The following is a 12,408-nucleotide window of genomic DNA, read 5'->3' as shown; positions in this document are numbered from 1 at the left end:
TATTATTTTTATATTTTGATAAACTGAAAACAATATGAACCAACCAGATTTTGATTGGGTTAGATTAGATTGGTTGCGATATTAATTGATTTGGTTTTAGCTACACAAATTGAGAATCAATTGGATTGGTTCTAGGATTGATTGCCTCTAACCTGAAGCAACCTGGCTGCTAAGCACCCTACCAATAACTATATATTTATTGTTAGATTTTTTTTTAGGAGAAAGAGAGGGAGCTTTAGTTGTACTATAACTTAAAAGGCAGAGTACTGACGATTCGTAGAAACTAAGTTATCTAAACAGACACCTTCTTTCAATTATGGGGTTGTTGCTGGAATTTGGACCCAGAGGCGGCCGTCGGCTGAGGAGGCAGAGCTCCAGCGAGAATCAGCGGGTGGGAGACGGCTCCGACGGTGAACTACGTCGGCTAAGAAGGAGGAACTCTGGTGTGAAATGGTGGGTAGCGGTCCGTCAGCGGGCGGCATCCTCCCGCGGTGTCTGCAAAAAGTCCGTGGCCGGGATTTCCGGCACCGGTCCTCCGATGCTTAAGTCAGAGGGAAGGCCAATATATGAGTGAGTGAGAGAATTATGTGTCAAGAGTTCCAGAGTCCAACCACATCTAAGGATGAGGAATTTCTCTTTTATAGAGGGGTACAAGTATACCTGTGATACAACGGGGCGAACGGATTATCATCATGGTTGAGCACGATCGTGCGAATTATTGCACTATCATGGAAGAGCAGGTTGGAGTCAGTGAGTGGTCGTGACTGACTGCCATGGAGAGCTTGAGGCCCGTAGGTAGCATTAATTGTTGAGTAAGCCGGAGATCTGCAGGAGCCACGTGCATTTAATGGTTGACAGTCGTAGCCGGATATGGTCCCTAGTTGATATGTCATGTCGTGGCCGGCAAGCAAAGCATAGTGCGGAGAGACTGCTATAGGGCATGGCCGCAATGCGTGGACGACGAGCTCGGCCTTCTGGGCTCGGCCTGCATGAGCTCGGCTGCATGAGCTCAACCTTCTGAGCTCGGCCTTCGGAGCTCGGCTTTCTGAGCTCGGCTCGGCCATTTGCATGAGCTCGGCTCGGCCTTCTGCACGAGCTCGGCTCTGCCTTCTGCATGAGCTCGGCTCGGCCTTCTGAGCTCGGCTTGGCCTTCTACATGAGCTCGGCTCGGCCTTCTGCATGAGCTCGGGCTTGCTGTCGGATTGGGTGCTTTAATTGTATTTGTGGGGTGGTACATTTTTTCTCCAACACTACCCTCCGACTTCCGAGTTCGAGCTGCTTTTTGGCTCGAGCGAAAGAAGTAGTCCAGTCGTCGATCATCCTGTAATATAGCCAAATGTCTATGGAGATGTACGTGCCAAGTAGGGTGTACCTCTCATGCAGTTGGAGCTAAGTACTTCGGATCGACTCAGTGGCCTTCTTTGGCTTGTGGTCGACTCAGCAAAGTGCCCCCACTTAGATCGGGGCGTGTTGTCGTAGCAAGCGTCGAATGACGTCGAATGGCATCGAACGACGTTGACATGACGTCGGATGTCGTCGAAGTGGGGTCGAATGGCGTCGGATGTCGTCGAATGGCATCGGATGTCGTCGAATGGCATCGAAGGACGTCGGATGTCGTCGAAGGGCATCGAATGCCGTTGAATGTCATCGAAGGGCGTCGAATGGCGTCGAATGGCGTCGAATGGCGTCGAATATGGTCGAATGGCATCGAATACTTTTGGAGATATTTTAACAGCTCCCAAGCTTCGAGGTCCCTCAGGACTTAGCTCAGCACCGGCTGGGAGTCGTTGGAGGCTACTAAGCGGTACGCATTGAGCTCTGAGCCGCGTCGCTTTCCCTCAAGATCGAGGGTGTTGCCCAGATAGACAACCCAAGAGGGGGGGTGAATTGGGTTTTTAAAATAATTTGCAACTAAAATATTTGTGGAAGATTAATTAAGACTTTAGCAAGATGATTAGTTAGTTGCTATGTGCTGTGAGTGAGATGAGAGTAAGAGAAAGGAACAAACAATCACAAACACAAGGTTTTTATAGTGGTTCGGAGCTAACCCTTGCTCCTACGTCCACTCCCCAAGTCTCACTTGGGAATTCACTATAACCCCCTGGATTACAGTCGGTTGTTTTACAAGCTCACAACCAAACTTGTTGTTTTACGAGCTCACAACGAACTCGGTCGGTTTTCCCTGGCTCACCGACTAGAACCACCCCGATTATTTTCCCGGGATCACAATCGAACCCTTACACGTTGGTTTTAACCTAGGCTAACCAACCAACCTCTACACCCTTGATTCAATCCCCCGATTGAACCAAGTTAAGACAATATGCTAATAATGAGGACAAACAGAAAAACAGAGCTTCTCAAAAGCAAATATACAGCAATATTAATAAAAGCAAAGTTAAGAGCCCTCAAACGCGTTTAAGTTGGAGAAGAGAAAGGGCTTCTTGAACTTCGGGTCTCCTCTTGAAATTCTGGACGACTTGAAGGCAGGAGGAGATCTCTTTCAATGTTGGGAAGATGTGGTTGGAAGGAGTTAATGGCGCTCTTCCCTCTTTTCGTTGAAAAACCACTTGCAGAGAATGAATGCTTGATCTTTTTGAATGGAATGGTAGTTCTCTGCCTTATTACAGTCCTCTGTGGCTATTTAAGCCATCCCCCACGGAAACTAGCCGTTAGACACCTTTTTTTGCCCGTTCTGCACACTCTGCACAACCTGACAATGTGTCCGTTGGGGTCGGAGTCGACTCGCGCGATCAGGAGTTGACTCGGCTGTAGCGGGAGTCGACTCATGCTTTTCTGGAGTCGACTCGGCAACTGTTCCGGATTTGAATTAAAGTTGCTTTTCGACGGGGAGTCGACTCGTCTTGACCCGGAATCGACTCGCCAACTTCTGGAGCTGACTTGGCATTTTCGGAGTCGGCTCCTCCCATGAAATTCGTAGATCAACTTTTCAATTTGGTCCGCTCGAGTCGACTCGACAGTCCTGGGAGTCGACTCGGCGCTCAGAGCCCGAACTCCCGATCTTCTGTCTTTTGGCTCGTCCAGTCTTGGAGTCGACTCGAACTTCCCCGGAGTCGACTCGGCTCTCAGTTTCCGAAACTTAGTCTTCTGCCTTTTTGGTGTACCGCTGCCTTGGAGTCGACTCGAGCTGTCTGGGAGTCGACTCGGCTCTCAGAGACAACAAATTGATCTTCTGTCTTTTTGGGTCGCACTGTCTTGAAGTCGACTCGCGTATTGCGGGAGTCGGCTCGAATCTCAGAGTTCGAAAACGGTTCTCTGACTTTTGCCTTGTGTTCCACTGAGAGTCGACTCTCACTTTCTTTGGAGTCGACCTGCCAACCATCGGAGTCGACTCGCGTTCCACAGGAGTCGACTCGAATCTCAGGGTCGAAAAAACGCTCTCTGACTTTTCTGTCTGTAGCTTCTTGGAGTCGACTCATATTACTCCGGAGTCGACTCGGTAAGCATCGGAGTCGACTCGCGCACTTCAGGAGTCGACTCGCTGACAGGTTTTGAGTTGATGCTTTCTGTTCGTCTGTCTGTTCTCAGTCGGAGTCGACTCGTACTGGTCTGGAGTCGACTCGAGCCCGTGCCAGTGATTCTGATACGCTTGGAGTCGACTCGTAATATCCTGGAGTCGACTCAACTCTCAGACTTTGGTTCAAACTGACTTCATACCTTATCCAAAATATCTTGAACCAAGTCTAGAAACACTTAGACACGATTTTCATTGAAACACTTAATTAAATTCATTAGTAAACATAAGATATACTCAAATGCTTTGAGCTCATCAAAATCAAATAGGGGTTTTAATCAATCACTCCACAATCTCCCCCTTTTTGATGATGACAAAACTTTGAGTATATGTAAAGTGAATTGCTCAATAAACAAGGAAATAAAATCCATAAATGAATTCAAATGTCTGGTAATTTAATATATCCAAGCTTGAAAGGTGTGAAGCAATAAATTTTGGAGTTAAAGCTCCCCCTTTCATTTGGAATTATATAAGCCTTCATATTATGCAATCAATTGTTTGGCTTATATATATAATTAATGATTTAGCTTTCTTAAAAATTCAGATTCTCCCCCTCAACATATGCATTCTACTTTGTTTTGATTCTCTGAATTTCCTTTTAATGCATTGAAGTTTTTGAACTGAATTTTTGGTTTTTAGAGGGAAAATCTGTCAATTTGTTCTTGAGTTGGATTCAACTAATCTCCGAATATCCCTTGAATAGATTCTGGAGATTACTCCATTAGGAGCCCCAACAGAGAGATAATGAGCCTCGAGGTACCAAATCCACTAAGAACAAATTATGTTTTAATTTTCATTTTGATTCCTTTTATGTTGATTCCATTTACATATCTATTAAATATTTCTCCTCCTTTTTGTCATCGTATCAAAAAGGAGGTAATCAGAACACACAATCAATCATAGATCAAATGGCACAGAATTGCAGAAAATATGGCTACTCATTGTATTGATTTGTATGTAAATACATTTGAGAATACAATAAGTAAAGCAAAACAATACATGTCAACACAAAAACAGCTAAGGTCTCCTCGAGGATGTAACTCCTCCTCTCGAGGATGTGTCTCCTCCTCTCGAGGATGTGGCTCCTCCTCTCAATCTGTTCTGTTCCATGAGGAGAGTGACCCCGTCTGTGACATTCCCAAGCTGGGAGATAATGGCCGAAGTGGCCCTGCTGTGTGTGGTGGAGAGCTCGGTCAGGGTCTCCTGCAGTGTGTCCAACTTGGCGATCAGTACATTCGCCAAGCGCTCTGCCCCCTGGGTAGTGGTGCCCATATCCTGTCGGACGTTATCGCGCATCTTCCGAGTAGTGCTCGTGACTTCGCTCATGCTGTGGAACTGGGCTTGGATCAGGAACCTTACATTGTCGATCTCTTCCCGCACATGGGCCATCATCTCAGTCACGGCTGTCAAGGAAGGGACCAACGCTGAAGATGGTGCAGGAGAGGGAGCAGGCACTGAACCCCGGAGCTCCCTAAGCAGATCATCTCGCAGGTCTCGGACAATCTCCTGCCGCAACTCCAGGAGCTGCTCAGGAGCGATCCGGACCTCCATGGGTGGTGGAGCTGAGGAGGAGGGTCCGGCTGAGGTGGTAGGAGCAGAAGTGGAGGGAAAGTCAGGATAGTCAGAATCTGGCTCAGGACTAGGGGAATGTCTGGTGGTATGTGTGGAGGTGGAAGACTTCCTAACCCAGGTCCCCTCTACCTTCCGAAATCCCATCCTGTGTAGGGTCCCCGGACGCATGCGATCTGTCCATCGCAATGCGCGAGAGGGTTCCCCCTCAGGAATGGGAATCTCGGCCTCCCTAAACAAAAGGGTGAACATCATGCCGTAGGGGAGGGTGAGCCTAGGTCTATCTAGTGGCTCACATAGATATCTAAAAATAAGTTTTGGGAAGTTGACTGGGGTGTCCTGGAGAATATAGAACATAAGGGCGAGGTCCCTCTCAGAAACAAAGTCGAAGCGCCCAGTCTTCGGGAAGAGGGACCTAGACAGGATGCTCAGGAGGATCCGCACCTCAACTGGAAGTGAGCTAGCGGATACCTCATCCAAGGGGGACTGGGGAGGATGCCCTAGAATGGCCGTAAGGGCCTCAGTCCTATCCTCAGGGTGTGCGGGTGCCACCCCAACTTGGGGAAGATGGAGGACCTGAGCAATGATATCCTCCGAAATGAACAAAGGGACACCGGCTACCGTCCCCTCTATACCCCCATCTCCCCGATGGACGGTACCGTAAAACTCTCTAACTAATCCAGGGTAAGTGGGGAGATCTAATGTAAGGAAATACTCTAAGCCCTGGACACGCAATCTCTCACCTATGGTGAAGCCCTCCCGGGAGAGATAGTCGAAATCGACGTATCTCCCGGTGGAGACCGCCTTCCCAGCGCACGGCCTCGCGGGAACTGCCCTCGGCGGGGAACGAGCCGGAGGTTGTGACCTCGCGGGATCGTGCCGAGCCTTGGAGCGCCTCTCGGGACCGGCCTCGGGTTGGGACCTCGTCCGGACAACGGCTTTACGAGGCATAGTGACCTAGAATGGGAGGAAAAGCCCTAATGGACGGTGAAAAGGTCGACGGAAAAAGCTTGGGGACGACCGGGGACGACCTAGGAGTCGACTCTAGGGCTTGTGAACAGTGGCGGCGGAGAATAGAAATGTTTTGAAAACGATGGAGCTAGGGTTAAAAAGTCGGATCCCGACTGCGAGTCGACTCCTCTGAGTCGCGAGTCGACTCGACCTCGAGTCGACTCCAAAGTATGTGCGAGTCGACTCTCCTTATGCGCCTATTGACCTTGAGTCGACTCCCGACTGTATGCGAGTCGACTCACCCTCTGCGGCCATTGATCTCGAGTCGACTCCCGTAAATGTCCGAGTCGACTCCCTCTTACGATCCGACTCTGAAACTTACTCGAGTCGTCTCGAACTTTGGCACGCACCTAAAAATCATGCTATGTTCGTGCCGAATGAGGGAAAATCACTAAATTATAATCTGATTTGATGATCATTGAAAAGAAACTCTATTTTAACCACAATCTAATCATCAAAATCAATGAATCTAGTGGAAACTACCACTAGGATGGATCAATCACTCCTAATCCCCTCCTAAGCACACTAAATCTCTCTTCACTTAAGGGTTTTGTAAAAATGTCAGCTAATTGATCATCAGTACAAACAAATTGAAGTGTCACATCACCATTCAGTACATGATCTCTTATGAAGTGATGTCTTATCTCAATATGTTTAGTTCTTGAATGTTGAATTGAATTTTTAGTTAGATTAATGGCACTTGTATTATCACAATTAATGGGAATTTTGTCTTGTTTAATGCCATAATTTTCTAATTGTTGTTTGATCCACAAGATTTGAGTACAACAACTCCCGGCTGCAACATATTCAGCTTCAGCAGTAGATAAAGCAACCGAGTTTTGTTTCTTGCTAAACCATGAGATTAGGTTTTCTCCTAGAAATTGACAAGGCCCGCTGGTACTTTTTCTATCAAGTTTACATCCAGCAAAGTCTGAATCTGTGTATCCTATTAATTTTAGGCTAGATTCTTTAGAATACCATAAACCTATATTCTTGGTTCCTATTAGGTATTTAAAGATTCTTTTGACTGCAATTAGATGAGATTCTTTAGGATTAGACTGATATCTTGCACACATGCAAACACTAAACATGATATCAGGTCTACTTGCAGTTAAATACAACAAAGATCCTATCATACCTCTATATAGCTTCTGATCTACAGATTTACCTGATTCATCTTGGTCTAATTTGCATGATGAGCTCATGGGGGTGCTGATTGATTTGTTTCCCTCCATATCAAACTTCTTGAGCATCTCCTTGATGTATTTGGCTTGACTGATGAAGATGCCTTCTTCAGATTGTTTGATTTGAAGTCCAAGGAAGTAATTCAGCTCTTCCATCATGCTCATTTCAAATTCACTCTGCATCAAATCAGCAAATTCTTCGCAGAGGCGATTGTTAGTAGCACCGAAAATAATATCATCAACATAAATCTGTACTAATAACATATCTTTGTTTTGCCTTTTCAGAAACAGTGTTGTATCTACATTACCCCTAGAGAACTCATGTTCTAATAGGAATTTGCTAAGTCTCTCATACCATGCTCTAGGTGCTTGTTTCAAACCATAAAGTGCTTTGTTCAATTTATAAACATGATTAGGGTATTGATGATTTTCAAAACCAGGAGGTTGTTCTACATATACCTCCTCATTAATATACCCATTTAAAAATGCACTTTTTACATCCATTTGAAATAATTTAAAGTCCTTAGAGCATGCAAAAGCTAGTAAAAGTCTAATTGCTTCAAGTCTAGCTACCGGAGCAAAGATTTTATCAAAATCTATACCTTCTTCTTGATTATAACCCTTTGCTACTAGTCTAGCGTTATTCCTTACTACAATACCATTTTCATCAAGTTTATTTTTATAAATCCATTTGGTACCTATAATTGAATATTCAGTAGGTCTTTCAACTAGATTCCATACTTTGTTTCTAGTAAATTGGTTTAATTCTTCTTGCATTGCATTTATCCAATTTACATCTTTTTCAGCTTCTTCTATGTGTTTGGGCTCAAAATGTGAAACGAAAGCTAGATGATTGTTTAAGTTCCTAAGGGATGCTCTAGTCCTAATAGGTTGAGATGGATCATATAGAATTAATTCCTTAGGATGCCCGTGAGCATACCTCCAAGCTTTGGTTAGCCCATGATCTACTATAGTCTCTTGGCTTGATGATGCATCTTCAATTAATTTTTGACTATTATCTTGTAATGTCATCTCATCAATCTTTTCTTCAAGAATTTCCGTATCATCATCAAAATTAACTCTCTTACTAGAAGAGATATCACTAGAATCATCGAAGACAACATGTATGGATTCTTCTATAATTAGGGTTCTTTTATTAAAGACTCTATATGCTTTACTAGTTGTAGAGTACCCTAAGAATATGCCCTCATCAGATTTAGAATCAAATTTTTCTAGATTATCTTTCCCATTATTATGAACAAAACACCTACATCCAAAGATATGAAAATAGTTTACCTTTGGTTTTCTGTTTTTCCAAAGTTCATAAGGTATTTTCTTTATAATAGGTCTCAATAAAACTCTATTTAATATATGACAAGAAGTATTAATGGCTTCTCCCCAAAAGTACTTAGGGAGGTTACTTTCACATAACATAGTTCTAGCCATTTCCTCTAGAGTTCTATTTTTTCTCTCCACAACTCCATTTTGTTGTGGTGTCCTAGGTGTAGAAAAATTGTATGTTATCCCCTTTTTACTACAAAACTCATCAAATAAATGATTTTCAAATTCGGTACCATGGTCACTTCTAATAGCTACTACTGAAGTATCTCTAGCATTGGTTACTTCTTTATGAAATTTCTTGAAAACTGAAAAAGCTTGATCCTTATGAGCTAAGAACATGACCCAAGTGTATCTAGAATAATCATCTACAATAACTAGACCATATTTATTTCCACCTAGGCTTGTTGTTCTAGTTGGTCCGAATAGGTCCATGTGTAGTAGTTCTAGAGGTCTAGAGGTAGAGACACAATTTATAGATTTAAAGGAGTTCCTTGATTGTTTGCCAAATTGACATGCTTCACATATTTTATTCTTTTCAAACTTTAATTTTGGCAAACCTATCACAGAATCTCTTTTAACTAGTTTAGATATTGTATCCATGCTTGCATGACCTAACTTACGGTGCCATAACCAACTAGCATCATTATCCTTAGTTTCATTAACAACTAGACACGGATTGTGTTTGGCAAGCTCCTCAAGGTCTACAACATACACATTTCCATGTCTTATTCCTTTAAAAACTAAGCTATTGTCATTTGGGTTTGTTATGATGCATAGTGATGGTTTAAACATAACATTATAGCCTCTATCACATAATTGACTAATGCTTAATAAATTATGCTTAAGACCATCAACATATCGAACATTATCAATAAAAGTAGAAGGGGTAATTTGTACTTTACCTATACCAATGATGTGACCTTGGTTGTGGTCTCCAAAAGTCACAGCACCTTCCTTCTTAGCTTCAAGGGTGAAGAATTGATTCTTGTCACCCGTCATGTGTCTTGAGCAGCCACTGTCCAAATACCAGCAATTTTTGTTGACCTTGGCTGCAAGACACTCCTACACAAGCAGATCATATAATCTTAGGTACCCAAGTTTTCTTGGGTCCTTCATGGTTAGTCATATTGGTTCCTTTTGGAACCCATACCCTTTTAATTTTTCTTTTAGTTTTTCCTTTCCTATAGTCACATATGTTTGCTTTATGTCCTACAGTTCCACAACAAAAGCAGGTTACTTTCTTAGTTTTGCTTTCTCCAGCTTTAACAAAGAAGTTACTAAGAAGTTTTTGCTTATTTTTAGGTTTATATCCTAAACCCGCTCTATTAAATACGGCTCGTTGACTATTAAGTATCATATTCAGTTTTTCTGAACTATATGTAAATTTTTCAACCAAAGGTTTGTACTTTTCAAGTTCTTTAGTTAGAGTTTGTTTTTCGATTTTTAGAATGTTTAAATCTTTTATGACATTCTCGTTTAAGATTTGTTTATTATTTTTAAGTTCTGAAATTACCTTAGTTAGTTTTTCAATATCTTTACTCAAGGTATTAGTCTTTTGAGTTAAGAGTTGATTGCTTGTCTTAAGTTCTAAATTTTCTTTGGTGATAGAGTCCTTATCCTTAACTAATTTATCGTATTTATGTAAGTAAGATTGATTAGCTAGCTTTAGCTCTTTGTTCTTAAGGTTTATAGCCTTATATTCTATCATTAATTCATTAAATGCATCATACAATTCATCAAATGTAAAATCTAGATGCGTTTCGGACGTTACCTCATTTTCATTGGCCATGAAGCAGAAATTGGCCTTTTCTTCTTGTTCTTCATCCGATGATGAAGATGATGCGTCGGAGTCCGATAGGGTGGTGACAAGAGCTTTCTTCTTCTTGTACTTGCTCCCCTTCTTCAGTAGGGGACACTCAGCTCTGATGTGCCCCGGCTTCTTGCACTCATAACACCCAATCTCCTCATTTTTTCTTTCCTTACCTTTATCCTTGCGATAGGAATTTGAGGGGCCTCTCCTTTGATGAAAGGTCTTCTTTTGGTTGATGAATTTTCTGAACTTGCGCACGAGAAGAGCCTCATCATCATCTCCCTCATGATCCTCTTCTTCACTGCTGCTACTGCAAGACAAGTCTTTATTAGTTGAAGTAGATTTAAAAGCTATTACCTTTTTCTTATGGGAGGACTCTTCTTCGTTGTGTTGCTTCATGGTTAGCTCGTGCGTCATTAGAGATCCAAGAAGCTCCTCAAGAGGAAGCTTGTTCAAATCCTTTGCTTCTTGGATTGCCGTCACTTTGGCTTCCCATGACCTTGGTAAGCAGCGAAGAATCTTCCTGACAAGATCACTGTTAGTATAGTTTTTGCCAAGGCTTTTTAGGCCATTAACAATGTCAGTAAATCTAGTGAACATGCATGTGATTGTTTCATTAGAATCCATTTTAAATAGTTCATACTTATGAACCAATATATTTATTTTGGATTCTTTGACTTGATTTGTGCCCTCATGGGTCACTTCAAGTCTATCCCAAATCTCTTTTGCAGAATTGGAAGTAGAGACTCTATTGAATTCATTCCTATCTAGTGCACAATAGAGCACATTCATTGCTTTGGCATTGAGTTGTGCCTTCCTAAAGTCATGGTCATCCCAATCCTTTTCTAGTTTGGGTACTGTGACACCCTCTACATGGATGGATGGGATGTATGGTCCATTCAATATGATGGTCCACATCTCATAATCTTGGGCTTGGATAAATATCCTCATCCTAGCCTTCCAATATGAGTAGTCGGATCCATTAAAGAATGGGGGTCTTTGGATGGACTGACCCTCGATGTGGGAAGATCCAAATGGGGTTGTCATTTTGATCTTTGACTCTTAGGGTAGAAGAGTTTAGGCTTTGATACCACTTGTTGCCCAGATAGACAACCCAAGAGGGGGGGTGAATTGGGTTTTTAAAATAATTTGCAACTAAAATATTTGTGGAAGACTAATTAAGACTTTAGCAAGATGATTAGTTAGTTGCTATGTGCTGTGAGTGAGATGAGAGTAAGAGAAAGGAACAAACAATCACAAACACAAGGTTTTTATAGTGGTTCGGAGCTAACCCTTGCTCCTACGTCCACTCCCCAAGTCTCACTTGGGAATTCACTATAACCCCCTGGATTACAGTCGGTTGTTTTACAAGCTCAAAACCAAACTTGTTGTTTTACGAGCTCACAACGAACTCGGTCGGTTTTTCCTGGCTCACCGACTAGAACCACCCCGATTGTTTTCCCGGGATCACAATCGAACCCTTACACGTTGGTTTTAACCTAGGCTCACCAACCAACCTCTACACCCTTGATTCAATCCCCCGATTGAACCAAGTTAAGACAATATGCTAATAATGAGGACAAAAAGAAAAACAGAGCTTCTCAAAAGCAAATATACAGCAATATTAATAAAAGCAAAGTTAAGAGCCCTCAAACGCGTTTAAGTTGGAGAAGAGAAAGGGCTTCTTGAACTTCGGGTCTCCTCTTGAAATTCTGGACGACTTGAAGGCAGGAGGAGATCTCTTTCAATGTTGGGAAGATGTGGTTGGAAGGAGTTAATGGCGCTCTTCCCTCTTTTCGTTGAAAAACCACTTGCAGAGAATGAATGCTTGATCTTTTTGAATGGAATGGTAGTTCTCTGCCTTGCTACAGTCCTCTGTGGCTATTTAAGCCATCCCCCACGGAAACTAGCCGTTAGACACCTTTTTCTGCCCGTTCTGCACACTCTGCACAACCTGACAA

General features: G+C 42.8%; 1 protein-coding gene across 1 annotated transcript in view; it reads right to left on the bottom strand.

The window, feature by feature from the left end:
* The window catches only part of LOC103723337 (uncharacterized), a 54,897-nt gene extending 44,125 nt beyond the window's left edge, over positions 1 to 10,772 (bottom strand). The window contains exon 1 of the mRNA XM_088710600.2: positions 7,281 to 10,772. The gene's annotated coding sequence lies outside the window, so the exon portion shown is untranslated. The remainder of the gene's footprint in view (positions 1 to 7,280) is intronic.
* Between the last annotated feature and the right edge of the window lie 1,636 nt (positions 10,773 to 12,408).

The sequence above is a fragment of the Phoenix dactylifera genome, chromosome 14 (assembly GCF_051530095.1).
Source record: "Phoenix dactylifera cultivar Ajwa chromosome 14, Ajwa_hap1_PhDact_Kaust_v1.1, whole genome shotgun sequence".
NCBI classification, from domain to species: domain Eukaryota; kingdom Viridiplantae; phylum Streptophyta; class Magnoliopsida; order Arecales; family Arecaceae; genus Phoenix; species Phoenix dactylifera.
The sequence above is the reverse complement of the archived record's forward strand: the minus strand, read 5'-3'. Positions and strand labels throughout refer to the sequence as shown.